Source organism: Pinus tabuliformis, chromosome 8 (genome assembly GCF_031772625.1).
Source record: "Pinus tabuliformis cultivar Carrire ecotype Pingquan chromosome 8, CPIR1, whole genome shotgun sequence".
Classification (NCBI taxonomy): domain Eukaryota; kingdom Viridiplantae; phylum Streptophyta; class Pinopsida; order Pinales; family Pinaceae; genus Pinus; species Pinus tabuliformis.
Window position 1 is genome coordinate 655,213,703 of NC_142294.1, and position 21,432 is coordinate 655,235,134.

Genomic DNA, 21,432 nt, shown 5'->3' on the forward strand with positions numbered 1-21,432 from the left:
AATGGTTTCACTACATCATTTGTTTGCAGCATCACTCCATACTTCAACAATTTTTTATACCATCTTTTGAAGGGAAGTTGGCTTCTCATATTCTAATATTTATTAACATGCATTTTTGAAATTTGGGTATGTACATACTTGAAGCCTTATTTTGAAAATGGTTCCACTGAAAGTACTCTTATACGTAATCATATTCATTTTTCAAATCGGAGTAGGTTAGTATAAAAATAAATAAATAAATAAATAAATAAGGACATAAATAAATACATTTTGTTTTTATGTAAAAACAGTTGTTTTTGTTGCAACACACTGTAGAAATCAACATTGGTGATAAATTTTTTAATTTATTTGTGTATATAGATGAATTATAATGGAAATAATAGTTCTACAAACACTCATATTTATTTTTGTCACCAATTTGGAAAAAAATCTTGAATATCATATTTTTTTGGATTGTGGGCTTGATGAAATTTCTAAAAACACAGTCATAAAAGTCATGTTTTGAAGGACCAAAAGGGAATATTTTTAAAACTTGTTTCTATCCTAACTAGCCCTTAATGTCTACTTTTCAACTCAATTTGGATTTGAAACGAAAACGTTATAACCAAACATTGACAGGGTGTCTAGTAGGCAGCTTAGGAACAAAGTTGGGACAGTCATTTTTTGGAGGCCTAATGACTATATTTTTAAAACATGTTTCTATCTTAAGTAGCCCTTGATATCTACTTTCCAACCCAATTTGAATCACTCAATTTGGATTTAAAACAAAAACGATATAACCAAAACATTGACAAGGTGTCTAGTAGGCAGCCTAAGGACAGAGTTGGGTCAGTCAGTTTTTTGAGGCCTAAATGACTATATTTTTAAAACCTGTTTCTATCCTAAGTAGCCCTTGATGTCTATTTTCCAACTCAATTTGGATTTGAAATGAAAATTTTATAACCAAAACATTGACAGGGTGTCTCGTAGGCAGCTTAAGAACAAAGTTGGGACAGTCAATTTTTGGTGGCATAAATGACTATATTTTGAAAACATGTTTCTACGGTATATTTCCCTATAAATCTAGTTTACAAGACAATTTGAATCACTCATTTTCAATGTCGTATGAGAAAGTTATGACCAAAATACTGACTGTTTATCGTAAATCAACACTCTTAAAACTTTGTTTTTCCGGCTGTTCACTAGAGTATTTGACCTATCAATTATTTTTGTTTTCAAAACATGTTTCTATTGGAGATAAATAAATGAATCTACTTTCATTTCCAATTTGAATCATTCGAATCCATCATCAAACGAAAAATCTATGCTTAAAATATCCACTGTTGTTCTAAGTGGGGAAATCGAAAATGACTCTGTTATGTAAGTTGTTCTAAGTAAAATTGACATATCATATCATGGAATTTTCAAAACCTGTTTCTATTGGTGATATAATTTTTAATTAGCTATCATTTAACTTTTGAATCACTCGAATCAGACCAAAAACAAAGGAGATGTGATTAAAACACTGCTGATTAGTATGGTCGACCACTACTCTCCCGCAGGTGACAAATAAATTTTACTTTCTTATTTTTTTCGTGGATTTGTTTTACAGAGTAACTACTTGTTAGGCTTTTGCATAATTCTTGGATTAGGGGAGCCCGATCGCCTCTCTTTCTCCATGATTTAATGTTTTATTGCAGATAGACACTCGTTTTTTGTAGGTCTTAGGAAAATAAAGAAAGTTAATTTATGGACGAGTGATTCTTGAAAGAAATTTTAATGAAACAATGTAATTTTATCCAATTCATTACCTAATAGATTCATATAAAAGAAATGAAGAATTGATTTCCATTTGAAGATTCATGTCACTGCTGCCAAAACATTTTTCCAAGAGATCATTTTTCATTGATAAATTGATATTCCCTTAGGAAATAACATCATATTTGTTGTAACTTAATTTATTTATTTATACATTGTTTCTAAATAAAGTGTTGTTTCTTTTCTTATTTTTCTTATGTTTTTGTGTTTCAGTTGTTGCTTCCTTCAAATTGAAGTTTCCACTCCATTGGCGATTGAACAATGAGGACCCCACCATGCAAGTTTCAGTTGCAGAAGGCAACTCTTCGGTAGCCCCAATTCTGTAAAAAGTTATTTTTGAGACTTGTGATTGTTTTTTCTATTTTTCTCGATTCCTTTTCTTTCTTTTGTATGATTGCCCTTCTGTTGTTTAGAGCAGTAGGGATGATTGCTTGTCTGTGTTGTTTTTCTCTCCCTGTTTTTTTTTGCTATTCCCTATAAGGAACAACACTTTTTCGTGTGCATTTTTTTGTTGTTCCCTATAGGGAACAACACTTTTCGTGTGCATTTTCTTTGTTGTTCCCTATAAGGAACATCACTTTTTCACGTGCATTTTTTTGTTGTTCCCTACAGGGAACAGCAGTTGTTCCCTATAGGGAACAACACTTTTCGTGTGCATTTTCTTTTTTGTTTCCGATAGGAAACAACATTTTTCCACGTGCATTTTTTTGTTGTTCCCTATAGGGAACAACACTTTTTCGTGTACATTTTTTTGTTGTTCCTTATAGAGAACAACACTTTTTAGCGTGCATTTTTTATTGTTCCCTATAGGGAACAACACTTTTTCACGTACATTTTTCACTGTTCCCTACAGGGAACATCTACTGTTCCCTACAAGGAACAGTTGTTGTTCCCTATAGAGAACACCACTTTTTCAAGTGCATTTTTTGTTGTTCCCTACTTTTTCGCGTGCATTTTTTTTGTTGTTACCTATAGAGAACAGCTATTGTTCCCTATAAAGAACAACACTTTTTCGCATGCAATTTTTGTTGTTCCCTATAGGTAACAACACTTTTTCGCGTGCATTTTTTTGTTGTTCCCTACAGAAAACAACATTTTTTCACATGCATTTTTTGTTGTTCCCTATAAGGAACAACACTTTTTCGTGTGCATTTTTTGTTGTTCACAGGGAACATCTGTTGTTCCCTATAGGTAACAACATTTTTTTCGCGTGCATTTTTTTGCTATTCCCTACAGAAACAACATTTTTTCGTGTGCATTTTTTGTTGTTCCCTATAGGGAACAACATTTTTTCGTGTGCATTTTTTGTTGTTCCTTACAGGGAACAACTGTTGTTTCCAACGGCTGTTCCCTAGAGGGAACAACACTTTTTGTGTGCATTTTTTACTGTTCCCTACAGGGAACAACTATTGTTCCCTATAGGGAACATCACTTTTTCATGTGTATATTTTGTTGTTCCCTACAAGGAACAGTTGTTGTTCCCTATAGGGAACAACACTTTTCGTGTGCATTTTCTTTGTTGTTCCCTACAGGAAACAGTGGTTGTTCCCTATAGGGAACAACACTTTTTTGTATGCATTTTTTGTTGTTCCTTATAGGGAACAACACTTTTTGGCGTGCATTTTATTTGCTGTTCCCTATAGGAAACAACACGTTTGCGTGTATTTTCCTTTGTTGTTCTCTACAGGGAATAATTGTTGTTCTCTATAGGGAACAACACTTTTGCGTGTATTTTCCCTTGTTGTTCCCTACAGGGAACAACACTTTGGGAGTATTTTCGAGAACAACCCTTCATTCCTCTTGTGGGATTATTCTTAGTTCATCTCAAGCACATTTTACTGATTCCCTTTCATGGCATGAAGTACACTACTTTTATGAGGACAAGAATTATGGATTCTATTGAAGCGAGTTAATATCATTCACGTTATAATCTTTAACAGGACAACTCCTTGATGATAGATTATTTTTAAGATAGACACAATTATTTATATACTACTTTACTGCATTGTTTTTTTTGTACATGATACTGATTGATCATCTTAATACCATGCTAGTTCCACCCTTCCTACTTATAATCTTCTCTGTCTGTAATAAATGAGATTATGGGTATATTTTTTTCTATTGACATGTTCAACTTCTTCCACCATCCCTACTCTTAAGGAGTACTGAGCCTCCCTCTATTTATCATAAAAATGTGTAATAACAACAAAATTTTGCCTACAGATAGAGGATAAAGGGTCTCATTAAGAGCCAGCCTACCATGTTCATAAGGATGTAGCGAAGTGAGATTCCCACTATGGCCACCACACGAAGATTATGATCCATTAAATAGCCAAAATATCATCGGAATAGGAGGTCTCATCACGAGCTGGTCTGATCACTTTTGCTACATCCCAGTGAATGACAGTGTGGTTATCTGGTTACCACACCAGCACACTGATCTCTTCTGTAGAACAACACTAGAACTCTCCATTTATAAATTGAGGATCTTGGCTCATACAGGTTAAAAAGCAACCCTGTGGAGGCTATGGATGCCTGCTGGCAGCAAAGGCTCTGCTTATGGTATTGAAGTTATATCTTATCGTCAATTATTACTATAATACCATTTTCTTATTTTCTCTTTTTATCGGAGAAATTATTTCCTTAATTTTTCCCTATTTTGAACCTTTACGCATGAGAAATTGTTTTCTGATCAATCATATCATTTTCAGCTAGAATACTATCAGCAAAGCATCTTTTTCGCATATTATTGTCCTTTTTTTCGCATAAGTTATCATCAATCCAAAGCGTCTTATCTCTTATTCATAACTATGTTTACACACTCTACTCTCATTATAACCATACCTCTCGCCATCCTATCATTGATATGTGTACTCTACTTCATTTACTATCGTATTGTTCATTCCCTTGCCTTGCCGTCAACACAACACCTTTCATATGCTTTATGGTCATGGAATCCCTTTTCCAATTGAAGGGGGGAATGTATGCATTATGGGATAGCATGTGATATAATTACTGAACTCTAATATAACTTGATGATTCAGAAAATTGCATGCCGAATAGTGAATTGTTTACAAGAGAACAACAAGTATGGGTGGAATTCTATTTGCAGCACGACCACGCTATTGCAACTAACGAAAGAGGCTCGAGAAACTCGCGAACATGAACAATTGTTCAAACATGATGTGCTTTCCTAGATTCCACCTTTCGCATCACTTTCAGTATCCGCTCAGCCTACATCAGCTTCAATAAATGCCAGTCCATACATGTCATTCCACATTTTTCTTTTTGGAGGTAAAACTTGAGGTAAAATAGAATAATTTTCTAATTTATTACGTATTTAGGAAAATTCATGAAAATCCATTGAGCATTATTTATCATCATTCATTTTACATCTTTACCACTTCCCATTTTTCAAAGACAGATTCTTTCAGTTTGGGAGAGTGTCCCTTTTATTTATTTATTTATTATGACCATGCCATTCATATTCTTTATCATCCATTGATTTTCTTATTCATTCTCAAAACCTCCCTTATTCCATGTTGTTTTACACCAATCATAGATTTCAACAGATGATAGTGACCACCTCAATTTGTTTTCTAACATTGCATGAGGGCATGCTAATTCTCCAGTTTGGGGGAGGAATTGCTACACATGATGAATGTTTTCTACTTTCTTTCTCATTTAAGGCATACAATTTCATTTTTATACAGTGCAGAACTTGATTAGCGTATATCTTTAACACTATGAATTGAATTCTTATTATTTTTGGATAACAAAGAGGTATCATTAAAATACACAAACCCAGAAAATTTCAAGTTAAATTAGTTTGTCAAAATTCAGATACCATGCACTATCACCTACAGCCATTTTGTTTATATCTCATGATCCGTGCATCAAAACGATCTGATTTTTGGATCATAGAAGCATTAATATATTAGAAATCTACTTGCAAAATTTTAGCAAAATCTGGTTTGTAGTTTTTGAGAAAATGGTTAATGGAGTTTGTCGTTACCTACATCATATTTTGTTGCAACTTCATATACATATAGTTTAACGTTAATGTAAAAATTGTTATGCCTTCATCAAGATTACTAAAATTGAATATTCATTATTTGAGGAAGAATTCATTTGTTCCATCCATTTCATGAGTTGGGATGAACAATTTTTGTATTATTGCTTGGTTAATAAAGAGGCTTTGGGTTGCATGAGGACATGCAATATATTCAGTTTGGGGGTATGTTGGGCCGCTAGTTTGTCATTATTATTATCACTCTTTAACGCCTATTTCATCCATTTCTACCATTCTTTATCACGTCATTTATCATAATTTATCATATAATTCCATTTTATAATTATTTATGCTCTTATGGATAAATATTATTTCTTCTCCTTTATTTTTAATAAATTGATGATTATTATGCATGATTTTATCGATGATGGTTTATTAATAAATTTGTTGTAACATCACTCACCATTTTAGCCTCCAAGATATTTTCCAAATTGCAGATTTGATCTCCAGCTCATCATTAAATATTCCAACTTAGAAATTCGTTGGAATAAGAAGTGACAATTTTGCATTGGACGTTTCGGGCAAATGGAGAAGAATATGGAAAATCTGAAACATGGATTTTGTTCGGAACAAACCGAATTAGTTTTGTGATGGGCAGTTTTCCCAAATTTGGTTCGTACTAAGATAAACGGAAGGTTCTCTAAAGATGTTTTTCTCAAATTCGTTGTTGCGGCCGGTTTCCAAATTATCTTAGTTGCAATACCAAATTCAACCTGTTCCTGTTGAATGCTGATGGAAAGATATTTCAAATATGATCTTGTTGATCAATTTGTTGTGAACAATCCAATTTTGTTATGAGAATCATTTTGTAATCATATCTGTTGTAACTTCTCTCTGCTCTCTGTGTATTTAAATAAGAACAGAGATCAAAGAGGGGATGGATTATTAGAGGTTAGAGATTAGATTAGAGATAGATAGGATAGGATAGGAGGAGATATAATGGAGGGATTTAAATTTTCGTTGGGGACCTCAATTGTAATATACAGAATGTTATTCTGAAGGACACATCGTGCTGTAATGAGGATTGAATTCAATGGTTAATACATAATCTACGTTGTTGTTCATTCGTATTCTTTGAAGTAGCTCAACAGTATTCACTGGTGGCTAGGGCCCGGCCCTAGTGGATCAAACTGCGATTCTCTATGTTATATCTTTTCAATACGCACGAGTTAAATTGGTTTGATGTTTTTCCATTCTCTGCTAGTTTATCTTGTTTGTTATTTTCTGATTTCATGTATTGCAGTTAGTTTACCTTTCTTTAATTCTGACCTTATGTGCTTCACATCTTTGTCATTTGATTCTATTTATGCTTCCTGTAGGTTAAATTATTTAGTCGTTAAGACAGTGAATCCTATTGATTTAATCAGTGGTAAGAATTTGGTTATCGCTATTGAACTCTCGGTTTACATCATTTCTATTTGCATTGCTTAGTTGAGATTGAGTGTGATTTAGATTGAATCGGCTAAGAAGAGATTGGTTATTGCTACTATGCCCTCGGTTGATGCAATTGTCAATTGAATTGTTTGTGTGAGATTTGATTACGATTTCAGCAGAGGATTAAGTCTTGATGCTTAGATGTAATATTTCTTTTAGCAATTGAAATTTGAGTTTTATAAATGCATCAAGTTACTCTTGTATCAAGTTTTATAGTTCAACTTAAAAAGCATTACTCTCTGGATTTATAGCTCACACATATTGTGTAAACTCTTGAAACAAAAAGACTCACCCAGGTTGATAATTAATGTGAGGCAATTAGGAGTTTTAAAAGACACCTTTTAGCACCCAACACTGGGTACACTGCTCGGGCTCCTCTGTCTAACTCGTCTGATAGCATGTGCATCTTTGTTTTTAGCACAGTCAGACCAACAACATACTTGTGCATGGTGTCTGCACTGATGGACAAGTCTGGGTTGGTGGCTATGCACATCAACTCGTCGAAGTATGAGTCAATCTCTAGTCAGACCTGTGCCTTTTTCTTCACCTAGGTGAGAGTCCAAATATATGGGATCGCATGTGCGTACACAACAACATCCATACTCTTGAAGACATGTGCATGGGAAGCCTGTAGAGTAGTGATGAGTTGCAGGAGCTCTTCATAGTTCTGGATCTAACTCCGAATGCGTGCCTTCAAATCGACCGCTCTGGGCTTCATCATCTTAGGCAAGTGAAGCGGGGCTCCCTTGTATCTCATCATCTATGTTTGCATGTAATCAACAATAGCATGCACGTTCGACAAGATACATGCTCTTCTAGCACATCGCTGTTTCCATCCATTAAGATGAACGACTGCATTAGGCACGGTACCAAAATTGGAATACAATGCCCGCATGACTATGTCAAGGGACAATACTTCATCTAGTATTTCCTTCTTCAATTCTGCTCAGGCGGACGTTGTAACCAACTCTCCTCCCTGCTTTGTTTTCTGTAGCTCCTTATCCATTCGCTCGTTCTGAGCTATCAGGAAGCGAACACTCGAGCTAGTGGCTTCGATACACACTCAAGTAGCATCGGCCAATGCTGTTGGATGTTTGTGCATGTCAGACACAATCACTCATTCCTCAGAACTTCACAGGAGACGTATGATCATTCGGAGTTAACACTCTGCGAGATTGCACAACTCTATGTTGAGAATCGTCGAATGAGATGTTGTGCATCTCTCCTTCCGGCTGATCTCCAAGGATGTCAGTGTCTCCTTGGTTGCTTGGGACTTGCTCATCTTCTGGATGAAGTGAAGCTGCTGGGTCAACCTCTTGGTGGTGAGGCATGAGGTCGATGTCTTTCTCTAACTCCTCCCGCTCCATATCTGTATCCATTTTTTCAAGTGCTCGCTCTATCTCTTGAGCGAGGTCTCGCTCCTATGATGGTTCAACATGTTTGCCTGATGCTAGCTATTCTGATGAGTCTACTACCTATATGGGCGCATTTTCATCTATCTGCACAAGTTGTGCCCCCTATTGTGCATGTTCTTATTGCGCTTCCTTCTCCTATTTGCACAACTCTTGTTCCTTCCGGAGTTTCTCCTTGAACTCTTGCAACTCCTTCTCCGTTTCCTCCATTCTTGATTTCTCTCTCTGCATTTGCACGTTTCTCTTATCACATTGTTGCCTCTGCCTCTATTGATATAGCTTCTTTCTCCAAAAGTGGATCTGCTTGAAACTTACAGCTTTGCTCTTCCTCCATGCGGTCGACAATCTTCCTCTTGCCCTTGTCATGCATTGTATGTTTACTTTTGCTGTTGTTGTTGCTGCTTCTGGTGCACTCTGAGATGCTACTTCACGTTGCTTCACTAACCATTCCACAATGAAGCCGACCGGTTCATTGAGTCTGGAGGAGTTGTAACAATATCTCCATGGGTCCTCCTCCGCCCAATGACATGCCCCGTGGATCCAATTGAACTGTATTCTCACGCAGTGATCTTTCAGAAGACCATGAGGGGCATATGGATTGTAACTTCGGAGGTTGAATGGATACTTCTTCATCTACTCTGCTTTGACATCCACATGCTTGAAACTATGTATCTCATATAACCTGATCCGCAACGGAAGAGTGGGCCAAGGTGCCTTCTTCTTTCGGTGTAACCTAGCCATCAATCCTGTTGAAATGTGATATGCTACTTCCTACATGACGAATATGTCCAAGGCAAACTTTGGTAGAGCATGTAGAGGCTTCTCCGCATTGTACATTCATATGAAGGTATTGGACGGTGAGGCATACCTGTGATCTATGTCTATCAATGCCTCCATTGTTGCCTTCAACATATAGGGTGGATCATGTTCGAATATCATCTTGTAAACGGGGGTGACAAAATGATCAAACAACGGTGTGATAACTCCTCTGAAGCTGCATTCAAACAACATCTTACAATAAGTGTTCACAATAGTCTTTGCCAGTGTCCATGCCCACTTCAAGCTTGGGAACTCCTTTCGGGCATAGCTTGCATCCAAGATGTAAGTGGACATGTAGATTTCTGCTTGCATACCTTTGGGCAGTTGTCGAGCCCTTGTGACCTATTCTTTCAGCTGATGAGCCAACATGCCAGACCAGTTGAATGCTTTTCCTTCTCTGGCAAGTTGGTCCAACGCGATCACCCAACTCCGTGGGAAGGTTTTTGTGCTTTCTTGGCCATACAATCGACATGGAAAGATGACCAAGTATTGATACGCCTTCTGAAGTATCTTTGTCTTATAGATCTGATTGGGTGTCATCTTGAATTTAGCTGGCTCCTTTACCCAGTTCTTCAAAATGTCTCTAGAGTTGGCATTGCTGCTGGGTAAGTTGAAGGGTGTCTCCATGATGATCACGGGCTCTAGCATCTGATACATCTCATCATAACCCTGTGTCCTGAAGGTAGCAATCTTTGTCCCGCCGACACTTCTCAATGTCCTCATCTCATGATCAGTGTGCGAGATGATCCAATGTATCATGTACGCACATGGGAACACGGGGTATCTACATGCAACCCGGTACAAGCTGGACTTGTGAATGTTCACATATACTTGGCGGTCTTCGAGGTCTTCCCAAAATGTGTTTGCAAATGCATCATTGACCTCTTGCTATTTCACCTTGATGTCCATTTCTACAGTTAGCTTGGTATCTTCATAGATCGACAGAATTGTAGACGCTCGCTCAACTGCTGCTCCAGTTACACTTTTGTCACTGTCCTTTGATCCTGCTCTCTTGGAGGCCATTGATCCTGAACTGCTAAGAGGTGGATGAACACCTGCTAGATCTGGAGACACAACAACATGCATGGCAAGAAATCTGTCAGCGAAAACCAAAGCAAATTGGAGGAACGACATGCAACATACCTGGGAATTGACTGGCAAAGATTGTGAAATTTATTCTAGGAGGTTGGCTGACTGGCTACCAAAACTGTGCAAAAGGCAGTCTGGGTTGTCTGGGGAGGCTGGCTAGCTATTGGATTTGCGTAATACGCAATCCAGGCTGGCCTTCTGGTTGTTGGAATTGTACAATGCACAATTTTAGCTGGCAGTGGTTGCAGGCCCAATGACTACATTACGCAATTTTCTGGGCCAACAATCATTGTCCCTCAAAATTGTGCAATGCAAGACTAGAGGACAGCTCCTGGGAAGAAATGCACATTTCTTGAGAGGAAGACAAAGCCTTCCCTCTCAGGATTGTGCAATGTTGTCTTGGTGGGCAGAGTTCGGGCAAAGGCTTCCAAGAGTTGCCGACGGGCAACTAAAAGCAAATGTGATAGTGAATGCATGGCGATACTCAGTGTAAGCAGGAGTGAATGATCGTGCATGAAAACAATGAATTAATTATTCAGATAACGGGACAACATGCATGTGGGTGAAGTGAGTCGCTGAATCGACGACGATTCGTGCAAAACAATTTCATGCATGCGATAACAGTGAGATGCTAACGAAAACTGAAACAATGCTAGTCAAATCTAGTATGCATATAAACAATAGCAAGTGTTCACAGAAATCAAGAAAATAACACTCACACAAGGAAAAACACAAAAAGCAACAAAAATGATGCAAAAGACAAGTTAAGACCACTTACCTGTGAATAGTTGAGCTAGATGTGTCGAAGAGTTATGGATGTGTTGTAGGATGTCAGAGCTCCAAGATTGATGTGAATGAGTGAGATCTGAAGTGTTGAATAAATAAGTTTGAGGTTCATGACGCGCATGCCACAAATCTAAGAAAAAGCGACACTTGGAGGAAAGGTTCTAAAACGATCTTTGCATGTAACCTCCAACTGCTAAAAATAGGTCCCTAAAATCTAGGGATGTCTTCTACATGTTGATTTTTCTATTCTAGGAAAAAGCAGCCCATGCATGCAAGTCAAGTTTTCTTGGTCTCGGGTGGAACTAGTTAACTCCAACTACACATGCAACAGTCTGCTCAGTTAGGAGGAAAAAATGCGCATTTCTGGGAGGGAGCTGGGTTGGTTGCCCAGGAGATTTGTGCAATTTCTGGGTAGAGAAACTGACTGCTGCCCATGATTGCACAATTCATGGGCTGAGCAGCCCTGCTGGGAGGAATTGCGCAATTTTCTCAGTGAAGCTTGACTAGCAGATTTGCGTAATTCTAGAGCCCAACAGGCTGCCAGACAAAATTGCGCAATTTTTGGAGGGAAGGCTGGTTTCCCTCTAGAATTGTGCAATTTCTTAAGGGAGCTGCTTAGCCTGCAGCTGGACCAAGTCCAGAGAAACAACCTGTGAGGGGGGATGCAACAAGATTTGATGGACAGGTTGTCATTCTACAAGAAAATCATTGAATCTTGTGTACTTGGCGAAGCAAGGCATAGTGCTGTGAAAGGTTGGTAGGAAGGCTCCAAAAAAAAACTAAGACAAAATTTTGGAGGGTGGTTGTAGCTGCTACAACATAATCTTAATTTGATTTTGAATTTGGCTATTGAAATTTTGATATAAAATATATATTTTAGAAGATAACATATATTATCATTATTAATTATAAAGGAAGTTTAATAAGTTATTTGTGTGTTGTGACATTACTGTTTTTTATGATAAATATGGGAAATTTTTTAATATAATTTTACTATTCAATATTTTATTGGTGAAGGGTTTATTTATCGTCAAAACATTATTATTAAAGGGTGAAATTTTAAACATAATGTTTCTAGACCAGAAGTATAAATATCCAAAACATAAAAAAAAGTGTGTGATGAGTAAAGAGGAATCCAAATTCCAACCTTGTTGATGGCTATCAACATAAGGATTGATGAGTGGGATTATGAGCATCCCCCTGCTTTGGTATTACAGATGACCATCACATAGATATCCATGGACCATCCTGCCCTAGACCATCCCTAAAGACAGAGTCTCTTTCATTTGAAATTTGAAAGTCTCGGGCATTCAAAATTTGAAAGTCATTCTTGATCCCTTCCCCATGGGTGCCAAGATGGGAAAAGGCTACAGATGAAGGAGACAAATTAGTATCAAATCATCATCCTGCTTTGAGCTTTGCAATGACAAAGATGAAAAGAAGATACTCTGGACAACAACAAAGATTATCAAATCTCCCAACCCTGTAAAATATGAGAAGATGAAATATGCAAGTTGTGGGAGCTTAATGAAAGGCTTGTTAAAGATATCAATACCTCACAACAAGATTTTAAGGCTTGCTTATTACACAAGGTAGGGGAAAAGGAATCAAATGTTCATATTCTTCAAGAGGCCTTTCTTACACAAGGTAACGAAAATGGAATAACAGATTCATATTTTTCAAGAGGCCTCAACAAATTTCAAGTCCAAGATAGATAATCATCAATTCATACAATAAGTTAAAATTGGGGAACAACGGAGTGACCATTTGATGGAAATTGATAAGGAATTACAACAACAACTGGCAAAGAGAGACGAGGAATACAGAACTAAGATTTCTAAAGATGGGCAACAATTGTAGGAAGCCAAGGAGAGATCCACAAGAGAAATTTATGAGAAAAAATAGGGAAGTGTTTTCTGCTAAACAAACTTTGGAAACTAGTGTTTTGCAGTTAACAAATAAAATTAATGTAATGTTTGGCTAATTTGAGGCCACATGTAAAGCTTGGGAACTAGAAAATGATAGACTTTTCTTACAAATTGTAGCAAGACGAAAGGAGACTGAGGAGATAGCTGAAATTAGATTAATTGAATAGAAATCACAGAAGATGGATAAAGGAGAACCTTTTGTCTTCATTAGGCAGGACATATAAGAATTTCTGCATTGAACCAAAAGGTTTTATTTGAAAAGATTGAGTTGGAATTTCAATTGAATGAATCCAAGGAGAGGACAGGGGAATTACTTGAAAATTTTGAAGATGACAGACATTTGTGGGATTCCAAAAAGAAAAATTTGCAAGGCAATTCTGTAGAGATGCGAATGAAGAATAATTCTAAGGGTATTGAAGGTGGATTGCTCTGTTAGAAAAATAGAGTGTCGAGTGCTCAAGTAAAGTCCTCAAAGGCCCATTTGATTGAGAATATCATGAGAATAGCTCAAATTCAGGGTGAAAGGGTTCAAAATGAGAGGGTTCTACAACAATATGGAATAGACAAAATTTGATTTGGAATCCATCTTGAATGATTCCAAGGGAAAGACTTTGGATCTGCTCATAAAAATTGGAGACAAGCAATTGTGGGTTGCTGAAAAGAATAATTTGGAAGGTACCATCGCAGAGCTGAGAGAAAAACATGAGTCAGGCTTGTGAAATGGGATTACTGACCCAAAAGAACAGAGAGCTAACTGTTGATGCAGAACTCATTAAGTTCCAGGTGAATGCATTGGAATATGATCTAGATTAATCCCGGAAGAGTAGTTTGGAATTACAAAAGAAAAATGAAGATGAGTGGCATTTGTGGGATAAGAAAAGGAGTAATTTAAAAAGTACTCTTACAGAGCTGAAAAAATACATGAAGATTTGATGTTACAATGGTCTAGAAAGAAAGCAATTGAAGAAAAATTACTGTCAAGAATGTCCTCTTTGGAATAAATGAAGGAATCTATTTCAAAAGGTGAGATAAAAATAACTAATTTAAGGATTCAAATCACGTATTAGTGGTATTCTATGACCAAAATGTCCTCTTTGGAATAAATGAAGGAATCTATTTCAAAAGGTGAGATAAAAATAACTAATTTAAGGATTCAAATCACTTATTAGTGGTATTCTATGACCAAAATCATTTTATTTGTAAAATGTAATCAGAATTGGATAACTTGTATTTTTGGTGTTTATATGACTATGAATTAAAGGATTCTAAAATTTCTTCCCTAGATAGCAAAGGGAAATGGCTATTTTTTTACTTACAAAAATAATTCCTTCTATGAATATGCCAGAAGTTGTTGTTCTTCTTCTAATTTGTTTTTTAATAGGTCATGAAATTAATGAATGTCTTTTCTAATCACACACTTCAACAAAGACATTCACCACTCCAAGCGTTAGTGAATACAACAATGAAAAAGAGGTTTATGTGATGTTTATGTTTCTGCTGGTTCTTTTTTATGTTATTATAAACAGTTTGTTCTTACCCTTTTTTTGTCGTATTCTAAACTGTAAATGGTTTATTTCTGTTTTTTTATCCTACAACTATTTTATTCCAAGATTATTTCTATTTTTTTCTACAGTTATTGATTACTATTCTTCCCAAGGCACTCCTTGAGGGAGGGGGCATATCAATATGTGAATAAATTTTGGAAGATTAAATCACTGCATAAGCTCAAGTTGAAGCTTAAATTTGTCTCTTGTATGCAGAATATTTGCAAATTAGTGTTTTAATGTTTATCTCTATGTCAATTTGTTAACCACAAATAGTAAATTAGATTAAGGAGCTTCTGCTTTTTGAATCTCCAAGCACAAAAACATTTAAAAAGTAAAAATTTGTGTTTTTAATGATTTAGTCTCGTGTATTTGTGTTTTTAAAGATTTATACTCATGTGGGAAATTAAAGAAGACAACTATAATGACATGCAATTATGCAAGAGATAGAGTGAATAAATATAATAATTCTCATTACTCTTCAATTAATTAACAAAAAAATCCTTTTCCAATTTAGAGGTAGTTTTCAAGTTTATAAAACTAACTCTTTGTGTGTTTAAAATATTAAGGTTAACACATTTCTACAATTATGGTATTTTCTATAGTTTATGCTCTTAGTTACTCTACTAACTTTACATATTTTACGCTCAACAATTGATTATATATATATATAATTTTATTTTAATGTGTTCAATATTTTTTCCAATTTAATTTAATTTAATATTTTCACATATTTTATATATCATATTACTAATTTTAATTAAATTAATTAGGTGAAATTTATGTATTTATTTATTAATATTAATTAAATGAATAATTATAAATAATATAATGCCTTTTATATATAATTACATATATATAAAAACTTATTATATTTTACCATTTTATAAACACATAATTTATAACCTTTATGAACCATTATTCACATATAATTTTGAACAATTCATATACTTATTCAATTAGCATACATTATAATCATTTAACATGTATATAAACTTGCTATATTTTACCATTTTATCAACACATAATTATAAACTATATGAATCATTATTCACATATATTTTTGAACAACTCATATACATATTCAATTAGCATATATTCTAACCATCTAATATGTATGAACTATGTTTTGAGTAAAGTTGGGCAAAACACACTATATGGTAATTTAAATAATCATTTTATAAAAGGTAAAATGTATCCACAGACAATCATTCCAGCTATTAGTTTGCCACTTGGGGAACTAAACGAATAGCATAAGTTCATAATTTTACCATTGGGTATTCTATAGTATACCAAATTGTCTCTCAAAATGGATGTAAAACCAAAAACTAAAATAAACCATGAGTTGACAAAGATGACAATTATTACATTATCATAGAAATTCTTCTTGAATGATCTAGATCACTTGATCATCATTCAATTGGGGAGTCCACTAAAGTCAGTTGATGGAGCTCATTGTCATTATTCAAAGAGAAGTCAAAGTTTTCCAATTTCTTGGCTAGAAAGGAGACCTTCCTAAGTCTATCAAACATTTCCATTAATTTTTCCATGTAGATGGTCATTTCCTATTAAGAGTCAACTTTGTTAGTAAGAACTCTTCCCGTGAGAGTTTTAATATGCTAGTAAAGATTAATGATTTGCATGTAAGAGGAGGTGCATGCTCTCGCAGAGTTTCCCACGTTAAGTATCCATTCACTGTTTTCAGGGTCCACTTGACTATCTGGAATAAACCTTCTAGCTTCTCATACTTTTTCTTCCACGTCAAAGATTACTCATTGGAGTACTTCAAAGATAATTTCTTTATATCTGGTCATAGTAGCTCAAGCTATTGACTGGGCTCTGGTTTGGACAATAAAGGGGGAAGCAAGGCTAGGAGCAAGGGTGGGTCTGGGTTGTGATTTTTTACCTCCATGGTGAGAAGAATAGAGACAACATCTTGTCATGATCTAGGTGTTATCACCTGGATTGAACCTCAGGTTGAAAGAAGGCAATGCCAGGGTAACCACAAACCACGCTTAGCCAAGTAGCTAGCCCTATTAGGCCGGGAGAGGGCTCTCTCCGTAAGGATCTCAGCCAAGATGACTGGATCAGGTAAAGGATATTAGGCTAGGTATTGTAGCACGAAGTTTTCATTGGATTTTGAAGGGGTTTTGCCAGATCAGGAGGAACTGCACAGTTTAGGGCTAGAGAATTAGGTCAAAATTGCAGGGCATTCAATGGGGCAAGGTAGGAATAAGGTTTATCACTCTAGGGCTTGATAGGGTGAGATTTTTTAGACTAGTGAGAAGCTAAGAAGAGAATGTGAAAACCATGGATCCTTCATAGACTGTAGAAAACATGAAATGGTGAATGTTTTCCCAAAGTAGAGCACTGATGTAATGAATTCTGCCTATCAAACTTGAAAGCATTCACTTAGAAGCAATGAAATTATTAAGAAAGTATACAAAACACATTAACATATGATCACATAAGAAGAAACTGTACTAAAACTCCATACCACATGGATCCCATAAAAATAGTTGCAATTCTTATTAATCTCTTGCTAAACTACTACAAAATGATGTACAATCAAGGTTTGAGCATCCAGCTGAGTCCCACCCTTTACAATGAGAAATAAGAATAAGATATAGACATGAATTCAACCTCCTCCCATCCTTAGGGGTTGAATCCCTAAGATGAGGAGCTAATATAACTAATACTGAACAAGAAACAAGAATATAGGGATCTCAACAGCTTGCTTCTAAAAGTGAAAAATTGATTCTTTTGAGCTCAAATTGACTTCTAATGTAATGAATATACCCTTGATTACTATTTATATATCATAGTTACATGCCAAGTCATCATTTACAAAGGTAAAACATCCTCCATGAGAGAAAATCCATGAACACAGTCAAAAAATGGAAAACTAGCAATCCTGTGCAAAAACTGCCCTACGCACAACGCCATTGGCCCAATGCGTAGCGCCACTTTCAGGTCCATTTTGGAGGCCTTCCTGGCATCAAAATTGAGCTCATGATATCTCATTAGAAAATTCTTCATGTCTACTTTCCAAAACGCCTATAATTTATTCATTTGAAGTTCATTTGACCCCTCAAAACTTAATTCTCCCCAGACTACTTCCGTGTGTCCAAAAAGTGGCAGAAAGGTCATTTTTAGGGTGTTTTTTGACCTTTTGGTGGACCAGTTCTACTCCAAAAACTTAGAAAACCCATAGGGTACATGTCCACATCGCTCTGAATCCAAAAATTCAAACCATTTCTCCATTGGGTGCCCCTAGGAAAAGCGCAGCGCCACCGACAAATCTCTTGTCTATAGAATTTCAAAATTTGCAAATGACAAAAATTCCTCCAAACTTGCCCAAAATTGGTGAGAAGAACCATCATCAAGTGTATTGATGAGCTAAGGAAGCTTCAGCGAGCAACCTATGCCTACCCTCCTCATTTTTTCCTTTCAGAGCCCGCCTTAGCCTGGCTTTCATATTTTTGACTCTCATGTTACAAATCTTGTTTCGGGTCCTGTAATGGTAGGCCATGTGTCTACTCATCTGATTGTCTCTATTGGCCTTCTGCAACATCTTCTCAAGGTGAAAATTGACTCTCTCAAGCCAAGTCTCTCTATCATCTTCAATCTCCTTCTCAATGGGAGTCAAAGTGACCTGTGCCTCTTTGTCACTTTGTTGTTTTACCTTGAGCAGTTCCAGCTCCATGAGGACTTGTTTGTCACTCAACTGCTTGTTTTCTTGTTCCAAATATGTGATGACATACTTGGCCCTCTCCAAATTGTCCATCAAAGCTTGTACTTGAGCCTCCTTTTCTTGTATGATGATGTCTTTTATTGTGTCTTCATCCTGAGCCTCTAAGTCAATTATTTCCACGCCATGATGAGTATAATGTTGCTCTGGCTCATCATGCTCTGTCAAGTCAAAGTCTCTTTCCTCCTCATCATCAAAACTCTCCTCTGACATCTTTTCCTTCCCTTTGTGCAGCTGCTGCACCTGTACCTGTTGTGTTGATGAAGAAGGAAAAGCCCCTTCCACATCCTGTGGAGCTAGCATTTGCCTATGGGTTGATGAAGAAGGCAAGGTACCTTCCACATCGAGTGGAGAAAACACTTTCCTATCAGCTATAAATAATCTCCTTGTGCCCGTTTAATATGTCATGTAAGTCCTGGGACCTCAGTAGTTCTAGTCTCTTTGGCCTCCTCATATGTTTTCACTTGAGCACTGCTAGAAGGTCCCCCTACTTCTTGAGACACTGGTGGAGGAATTTGAGGACCCCTGAATATGTCATGAGCAATAAATGTCTCCCAAAAGATGTTGAGGAGACTAAGATGATGAAGTACAATCATCTTGATTAGGGAATAATGATAGAGACTACTCATCTGCTGAGGGTATGGCTTCTTCTGTATCAAATGATCTATCTTCTCAATATTCTTAAACAAGAAATAAGGGAGGTTTAACATCCTCACCTTGGTAAAAGTGCATGAGGAGCCTGATGTGAAAGGTGTACAGCCTGGAAAATCTGCCCTCACAAGTGAAATATTTCATGATGATTTTCGTCATGGGGACATACTTGTCCTCAAGAATCTGAAAGGAAAAAGTCTCTTCACCTCATTTCTGTACCAGGGTTTGATATAAGGCTCATAATAGTGTTCATCCAGGTTCTAGGCCTTGTACAACTTCTCCCCTACATTTAAAATCCTGGTGGCATCTGCAATAATGGAAGGTGAGACTGTAAAATGTCACCCCAGCAAGAGTCACCTTGTTGTCTTGGAGATGAGCTAAAAAAAGTCTAGTGAGCTCAGGGTGATGTTGAACTCTCTCTACCTGCTCACAGGACTCATAGCAGCCAAGATATCTGAAACAATTGACATCCAACTGAGAGGCCTACAATTCTCTAAGGTTTGATGGCTCTTCTCTGATAATTCTGCCTCCTTTGTGTGGTTTTCTCTGCTGCCTAGCACTATCTGCTGAGGTGTCACTGCCTGTGTTTTCCTCCTCCTCATAGTCTCGGTCTTCTCTGTCCATGTTTGCAAGGCTTGAGATTGTACGAAGGGAATGAGTGAGAATGATTTAGGAGTGGGGGAAGGGAGATAACCTTATGAGCTAGAAAATGAATGAGGGAGTAGGAGTCATAAAATTGAGAGGGAGGGCTTGGTTTTTTTGAGAAATTGCCCTTGGGGAAGAGGGATAAAGGGATGGGGATGTTATGGAATAGGGATAAAGGGATAAGAAAAGAGTTTAGAATTGTAGTGAGAGGTGATAGGAGGAACAATGGGGGATTAGGGTTTTAGGCATAACTAGGGGCAAATTTAGGGTTTCATATTTACCCTGGGGGATGATGTTTAAAAGTTTGAAATCCAAACCAAAACTATATTGAGGGATGTCAACTTACTTTCAATGAAGGGAAGAGAGAGCAATTTTGAAGTTTCTTGAAGTTTTGAGGGCTTTCTAGCCCTTCTGCTCAACGCGCAACACCAGTGCACAGACGCGCAACGCTGGTTCCAGAAGCGCAGCACAGTGTAAATTTACACTGGGAAATTTTCTAGACACGCAGCGCCAAGCCTCAATGCACAACACCAAGTTCTCAACTACAGTGCCACTCCACCACTGCTCCAGACGTACAACGCCACCCTCCAGAAGCGCAACGCCAACTCTCCTTCGCCCAAAACTCGCTCAACCTTTCCTCTTCTTCTCACTTTTTGACTCCTTGCTTGCCAAATGAGAATGATGAACTTGAAAATGAAATGTGAGGCCTTATATAGGAGTAAATTTTGATTTTTCACTTGAAAAACCCACTTTCTAATGTTTCTTGCCCTTTCTCAAAACTCTGTTTTTAATGCCTTTCCTTCTTTGTTTCTTTTCAGGTGGATAATGCTCAACTTGAACTGATTTTTGCAGTGTTTCTTTGTCTTGTAGCAAGGAGAGATGCTCTGGTGTAGTTGGGATCATTTATTACATAAAGTGACTTAAAATTACATAATAAATACAAATTAACTCAAAATACTCTGTTTTCACCTCAAAAACATGTTTTTGAGGTGAAAATTACATTAGTTTAAAAGATAATGATATAGTGACTATGACCTACAAGCCATCATGCTTGAGTTATTTATCATCCTCATACCCTTGTTTCCCTTTATTTACATTTTTAAATTAGGCATCTTGACCTTGGAAATGAAACCCTAAGACCTAATGAAAACATGCCCTATGACTTAATGAAAGCATGATTGCAAATTGACCATGAAACCATAACTGAAGACAACATGAAGAAGGGTCAACAAGTATACTCTATGAGGGAGAAATTGGATTTTCATAAGAGATGACAACCCACAGTGGATCAGTTTGGCATGACCTAATGAAATGATGTAAAATTTCAGTATGGGACCCCTAAAATGAAAATGCAAAGAGCAAATTTTGATCCCTGATGGAAGTATGCAGATACTGACACTAACATTGACCTTATTGGGGATTGTAGCTCCTTGGAGGTGTCAAGAACACTGTAGACCAAGTGCCTCATCCATTGGGCAATACAGTAAAAACAAAGAAAGTGGAA